Here is a 7,496-nt window from a genome sequence, read left to right as displayed (position 1 = left end):
CTTGGTCGTGGAAGTTCGAGCACGCTTGTTTAGACGAGATGAAGAGGGTTGATGCGTCAGTAAGGCCACCACGGTCTCTTGGGGTAGGCTTGCTAGCGGTACCTCGGCTTGGTTTGTTTCGGTCAAAAGGGCCTTCACAGCTCATTTTTTGGCCATCTCTTGCTCAGCGGTTAAGGGGATCAATCTGATTTGAGGTAAGTTTGGGTTCGGTTCAGGAGAGGCTTCCAATAAGAAATCAGTTACCTTGGTCTTTCGTTTGCCACTATACCGGTAGGTCGGTTGAAAGTCTAGTAGCTCGGTCCAACTTCGGTTTGGATATCGTAGGGCGGTGCGAAGTATATTCAAATTGGGGTAGCTGTATTGGGACTTGAGGAAGTTCGAATCTGCATAAAAAAGACAAACAGTTAGTATGGTTTAAGATGAGAAAACCGAAGTAAAGAAAGGCATAGTATGAGGCCGAAGTAACTCTACCGACTACTCCCTTGTTCCAATTTATTCTGTCACCAGGGATCTGGGCCTGTTGGTCCTCAAAATTTCCAGATACCCAAAGGAAGTCATCATCATTTACGTCTTTATCCGGGGTATCCTTTATTATTTTTTCACGTCGGCGTCTTATTCTTAAATAATAGACCCATCCATCTTCGGCGGAGCCTATAAAATATTGATGGAACAGCTCGGCTAAACCGAGATTAAGGCCAGCCTGGCGGTTTAGCTCGGCAATACCATTTATTATACGGTAAGAATTGGTGGAAAGTTGGGTTGGGCAAAGGTTGGTTTGCCTAAGGAATTCACAGAGGAGATGCTGTACAGGGAATCTCAGTCCGGTCTCCACTATGGACAGCAGGGTAAAGGGAACGAAGCCGTGTTTTCCCCATGGTATGACATCCAGGTCGGCTAGGGAGAGATGGGCATCATCAGGGATGTTATAATCTTTTCGGAATTTGGCCATGGCGCCTGGTGAGTTAACTAAGAACCTATACTTTCTCATTTATGGTTTAAGCTATGAATAAATTAAACTGGGGTGTTAGCTCGGTTGAAGAGTGATGCTGAGTAGCTCGGTCGGGCGCTCAAAGGAGTGCCTGGACAGCCTAAGTCTGCAAAGTGAAAAACAAAGGTGTTAAGCACAGATCGATTGGACCGTGCTAGAAGAAACAAAGGCAAGATATTTGAAGACCTAGCACGGCTATGTGAAATGCTACAGATCTTAGTTCGGTTTGAGCATGCGGTTTTTAGCCCGGTTGAGCCTCTAGGGGCAACATTCTTAGTTCGGTCCGAACTAAGAGGGCTGGTTTAGCCCCCAAGCTGTAGCTCGGTCGTGGTTAAGGCATTCAAGCACACTATTGCGCAGACCTAGTACGGTTCGATAGCTCGACTAAATTGAATCAAAAGGTGGTTTGACTTGTTAAAACTACTGGAATAGCATGAAGTGTTAGTTTGGTTGGTTAGTCTGGCTAGACTGATATCAACTACAAACAACTTCCTAGTTTGGTTGCATTGTGATTTTAGATCAAAGGGAAAAATTGTTCAAGTTAATCATATTTACAGTGGTTCTATTACATGGTTTTTCCCAGGAAAACGGAAGCAAACATGGTATGTGTTTTAAGAAAACATGTATATACAAATGCTACACGTCTATACAAAAGGAAAGCAAGAGAAGGTTGAGGTACTTACGATTCGGAGGAAGCAGATCGAGGCCTCAAGAGCAGCAACAAAAACAGAAGCCACACAGATGCAGAGTTGAGGTGAAATGGGAACTCAGAAGGTAAAGAGAGAGAAGGAGATGAATAGCGAAATGATTGATTCAAAACTAAGGGTTTTGGTTTTGTGAAAAAAGGGAAAGGAAATGGCGGGACTGTTCAAAAAGCATGAGGTACGAAGACGGCGTGACAGCTACATGTGGTCAATAAGAGTTTGCCACGTGTTCTTGGAATGAGAAGCGATTCAGTTGCTGCGATTGAAAAGATGTTTTGACCGGACAGATAGAGCCCGGTGTGAATTTAGCTCGGCTGTAAAGCTAAAGAATTTAGCTCGGTTGGTAGGCTAAAGTTTTTTTTTAGCTCTGCTGGTAATAGGTAATCCCTATCATGCTATACAGATGGAATTAAGGGGCAATTGAGAGGGTAATTTATATATAAATTGAGCCGAGCTGGGTGATGGGCCGCTGTGGGCCACAGTAAGAAGGGCGGAGTAAAAGGGTCTAAGCGTTAGCCCGGTCCAAGAGAGTCTTGGAGTTAGCCCGGTCCTAGAAAGCCTTATTGTTATCTCGGTCCAGGAGAGATTTGCGGATAGCTCGGTCACCACACTCAGAGTTAGCCGGGTCGTGGCATAATGCAGTTAGCTCGGTCAAACCTAGCCATTCGTTAGCACGGCCTAAGCACACTATAGATTAGTATGGTTTGTACAGAAGAAACCAAGGTACACGCAGTGAAAGGAAGAACCGAGCTAGGTTATCCCGGTCGTATTGACACCCGACCTAGGTAAAACCATCTCACTTGGTTTAAGTAGTAAGGGGGTGTTGAAGGATAAGCATTATCTTTAAGGAATGTGATTCATAGGAGGACTCTACATGGAAGAGTAAGAGTCCTATTAGGATTGTGCCACGCGGAACCTATAAAAGCTCATAACATCACCTATAGAGAGGTAACACAACTTTGATTCTCGAATACACAGAGCTTTTGTCAATTTGTCTATTTTGCTGACTTAGGCATCGGAGAGGTATCCGGCACACACCCGCCGGCTAGCTCACGTTTGTGTTTTTAGGGAGTAAAGCGACGTCATACGGAGGAGCGCAGACTTGATCAACAGGATTATACGAGAAGGTTTATTTCTTTCCCGTACAGACTGCATTAATGGAGATGTGTAGTGGCAATAACTTTGCAGATCTTTGTCTGCCGATGTGGCTTGTCCTTTGCCTGCCACATGTCTGAATATCATTGGTCCTTCATGGCATGTTGATTTCCGGCTGTGCTGGGCCTTATCAGTTGGGTTATGCCTTGGGCCCTAAGTGGTAGGCTTGGATTGTTCATAGTGGGTTATGGCCTTTCTAGGCCTAACCACATCAACTTATATAAATGGGAGGATAAGATTCACTTTATGTAAGTGAAACAATTCACTTTTTCTTTCTTTCTTCGATGTGAGATTGTAAAATAAAAGGTAAATGGAAGCTAGCTAACGGAAATTTTCTTAATTGTTTAAAATTAAGAAAAATTAATAATTTTATAAATGGAAGTATAAGATTCACCTTATATAAGTAAAACAATTCATTTTTTCTTTCCTTTTTCGATATGAGATTGTAAAATAAAAGGTAAATGGAAGCTAGCCAACATGAATTTTCTTAATTGTTTAAAATTAAGAAAATTCAATAATTTTAGAATATGGGTTTGGAGTTCCTAGAAGGTTTCTTCCTAAAAATCTCATTTTTCTTAAATAATATATAGATAGATAGATAATGAAACAAACTTTATTTTTTCTTCTTCTCCCGATGTGAGATTATAAAATAAATCATAAACTAATTAGATTTTTATTTTTATATAGTTAAATGAAAGTTAACAAATGAATTTTTTTAATTGTTTAAAATTAATAAAATCAATATGAGAAATCGCGATTAAACCGGCGAATCTGTCAAACCTAAAATGGTTCAGCCTAATCGGTTACGTCAAATGACCAACCAACTTACAAAAAAATTAATTAATTAAAATTTTTAAATATTATTTTAATTTTAAAATTTAAACTATCTTAAATTGAAGTATACACAATACTACATTATTAAGACTTACTTTATATAAGTGAAACAACTCATTTTTATTTTTTTTTTCCGATGTGAGATTATAAAATAAAAGTTAACAACTATTTGAACAGAAAGTTTATTTCTTATCAAGCATCTCAGACTTTCAATCTTTAATAAGATCAATTTTTAGTTTATTTCGAATCAAAAAAATCTAATTAATATATTTTGATAAAACTGCTAAAATCGCAGTTAGACCAACAAATCAATCAAATCAAAAATGATTTAGCCTAATTTGCTAGGTTATAATTAATTAATTAAAATTTTTAAAATTTAAATTATATTGAATTGAAACATGTACAACACTATTATATTAACTGGAATGGGAGTATAAGATTCACTTTATAAGAGTAAAACAACTCATTTTTTTCTTTTTTTCCTAATGTGGGATAATCAAATAAAAGTTAGCCAATGGAGATTTTCTTAATTGTTTAAAATTAAGAAAATTAGTAAGAGATATTGAAACTCTCACAAAACTCCTCATTATATATGATGGGAGTATAAGATTATCTTTATATGAGTAAAACAACTCATTTTTTCTTTTCTTGTTTTCCCGATGTGGGATTATCAAATAAAAGTTAACCAATGAAAATTTTTCTTAATTATTTAAATTTAAGAAAATCAATAAAATTACAATAAGAGTTTGGAGCTCCTAGAAGGCTTTTCACTAAAAAATCAATTTTCCTTATAGGGTCCAGCTTGTCTCAAGTTGAGATCAAGACTGGACCCGTCTAGTTCGACCCATGGGGCCCTTTTTTGGGGCCCGTTTTGATAATCCAAATCGTTCAATGTGTAGAATTCGTCGAGTACTACATGATTGTAAAAAATCACGTTAATCGGATATCAATAGCTATGTGATCAAATCAGTTTTGTATAAAAAAAATGGATGGTGAAACAATTAACGGTTGATAAAAAATTATTTTGTTCACATAGCTATCGATATCTGATCAACGTGATTTTTTACAGGCATATAGTACTCGACGAGTTTTACGCATTGAATGGTTCAGATTATCAAAACGGGACCCGTGGTGGGCCTCCACGGGCCCAATAACACGGTCTAGTCCGATCTTGGACTGGACCAAACCCACTGCCTTCCTTATATATATACTAGTGGTAACTCGTGCTATGCACGAGACTTTATAAATTTTAAAAAAAAAATTATTATAATTGTCTTGAAATAATTTAATATTTTGTCTTATGATATACATGAAATTTATAAGTTAACTTTTATATTGTTAACTTTTTAAATTATTAGTTTTAAAATATATATATATATATATATAAATCTATTTAGTTCAATTTTGATAATTTGTATTAAAAAAAAGTTAAACCTGATTAAATGGGATTATGAGTTATGACATACCTCTTTTTGTTATGAATAATACAAATTTAAAAGTTATAATTAAGACAAATATACAATTTATTATTAAATGTGAAGTGAAATGATATTTAACAATAATTAATATGATATTTCTATTATTAATCCAATAACTTAAATCACATATCTTTTGATTTCAATTTCATGACCAAAAATACAATATGAATATAATACACACATGAGTTTCTAGTCTTTGAAAATATTAAGAAGGTTTCAAAATATTTTCAAACTTTCATATTTTTCTTTTAATTTTTTTTATCATCTAATTTGATTTTAAATTTGAATAAAAATTTTGATTTGATATGAATTTGCTTTAACTTTTTTATTAAATCTTTATCAATTTTTAAAAGAACTTTCATTCTTATTTCAATTTTTTTTTCTTTTTACCAATTTTGATGGTAAAAACTATAATTTTCAACGTTTCATCTTTTTAAATTTTTATCAAATTATAATTTGATAAAAAAAAAATTAAGAGTTGAAGATTCTGTTGATTGGAATTATAGTGAAATAATATCTTAAAATAGTCAAAATTTGAGTATGTGGTTCGTTAAAATGTATAATTTAATTAATTCTCTTCTCATATTTGTATAAAAGTTGCCACTTACGACTATATCATCATAAGTCGGATTATGGAAAAAAAATTTGAGGTGTCAAACATTTTCCATTTGTAAATATCCTACATATTAAAAAAAGAGAAAAAAAGTGTGTAGCTTTTGGGTATGTGTTTATCAGTTTTGTTTTATGGACATAAACAATTGATGTTTCAATTTAAAAAATTAAAAAGTAAAAAAAAAAAATTTTGATTTTTTAGAGATAAAAGAAGCCATCTATATACTATTTAGGATGGACTATTTAATCATATAAAAAAATAGAAATTATCCCTATATATTATGCTATTATATACAACTATATATATTAGCCGTAACAAATTAATTGTAATATATATGAAAAGTTATATTAAACTTTCATTTTCAATTAATTGAATTATAATTAACAAACTAACAAATAGCAGTAATGATATAATGGGATAGAAAAAGGATAAAAATGAAGAACACAATGATATTTAAAAGTTTTAAATTTACCTAGTTATACAAAAATCTAATGTTATAGTAAAACCTTGAATTCTCAATAATTTTTCACATTTTCTATTAAATAAAATGACAATAAAATATAAAAAATTTGACAACCATTTTTTTTACTTCAATTCTATGGTCTTCATTGAAGAAAACAAAATTCGATCAAAATCCTTGGCACAGAACGGACATAGATACTTTGATTGCAACCATAATCACCAATAATTTTTCTCTACCATGCAAACCTGTAAACAAACACATAAGCCTCACTAAAACTGAAACCAAAACCAAACCAACAGCAGAGAAAGAGAATCACACAAGGAAAAAAAAATAAAATTAAAAGACAAATAAATTTATGGAGTGAGAGAATGTTACCTCCAACAACTTAGACCTCACTTAACCCAATTCGTTAGCTTCTCTGCCAGTGCCCGCGAAGTCTAGGAGTTGAGATGACTAATCAGATTATTTTTCAAATAAGACTTGAAAATTGATTAATTTATCTCATTGAGTGATTTAAAATTTTGACAGATATACATCAGAAAAATAGATAATTATATTATTAAATTATAATTCAAATTTAGATATCGTCATATTTTTTTGAGATCCATATCTAAATTCCATTACAGGAAAAAGCACATTTGGCGACCAAATTTCTCGACTAAAAAAAATTTGGTCGCTGAAAGCTAAACCAAAACAGCATTAGTAGCCAAAAGTACAGCATTTTGGCGACTAAACAATTTTAGTAGCCAAAAATTTACAATTGGCGACTAAAACTAAGTTTGGTTGTTGATTATATGGGTTTTAGTGACTAAAAAATTTTTAGTAGCTCAAAGTAAAGCTTTTTGGCGACTAAAAAAATTTTAGTAGACAAAAATCTACATTTGGCGACTAAAAATAAGTTTGGTTGCTGATTATTTGGGTTTTATTGACTAAAAAATTTTAGTTGCCAAAAGTAAAGCTTTTTGGTGACTAGAAAATTTTTAGTAGCAAAAAGTCTACAATTGGCAACAAAAAAATAAGTTTAGTCGCCAAAAGTGGTTATTTTTAGCGCAGGAGAGCAAAAATCCTAAGACGGGAATTAAATTTTTTAGCGACCAAAATTTTGGTAGTTGAAAGTAGGGGTGGGCGCGGGTCGATTGCGGCCACGAAACCTCCAATCAGCCATCCATCCGCTAGATTGGCGGATTGGAGAAAATCAATTCGCATCCATCCGTCAATCTGGCGGATGTGGATTGAGCAGATTGGCGGTTTGGCGGATGGA

The sequence above is a fragment of the Camellia sinensis genome, chromosome 15 (assembly GCF_055761805.1).
Source record: "Camellia sinensis isolate YWXY chromosome 15, ASM5576180v1, whole genome shotgun sequence".
In the NCBI taxonomy this organism is placed as follows: Eukaryota; Viridiplantae; Streptophyta; class Magnoliopsida; order Ericales; family Theaceae; genus Camellia; species Camellia sinensis.
This window is presented reverse-complemented; position numbering follows the sequence as displayed.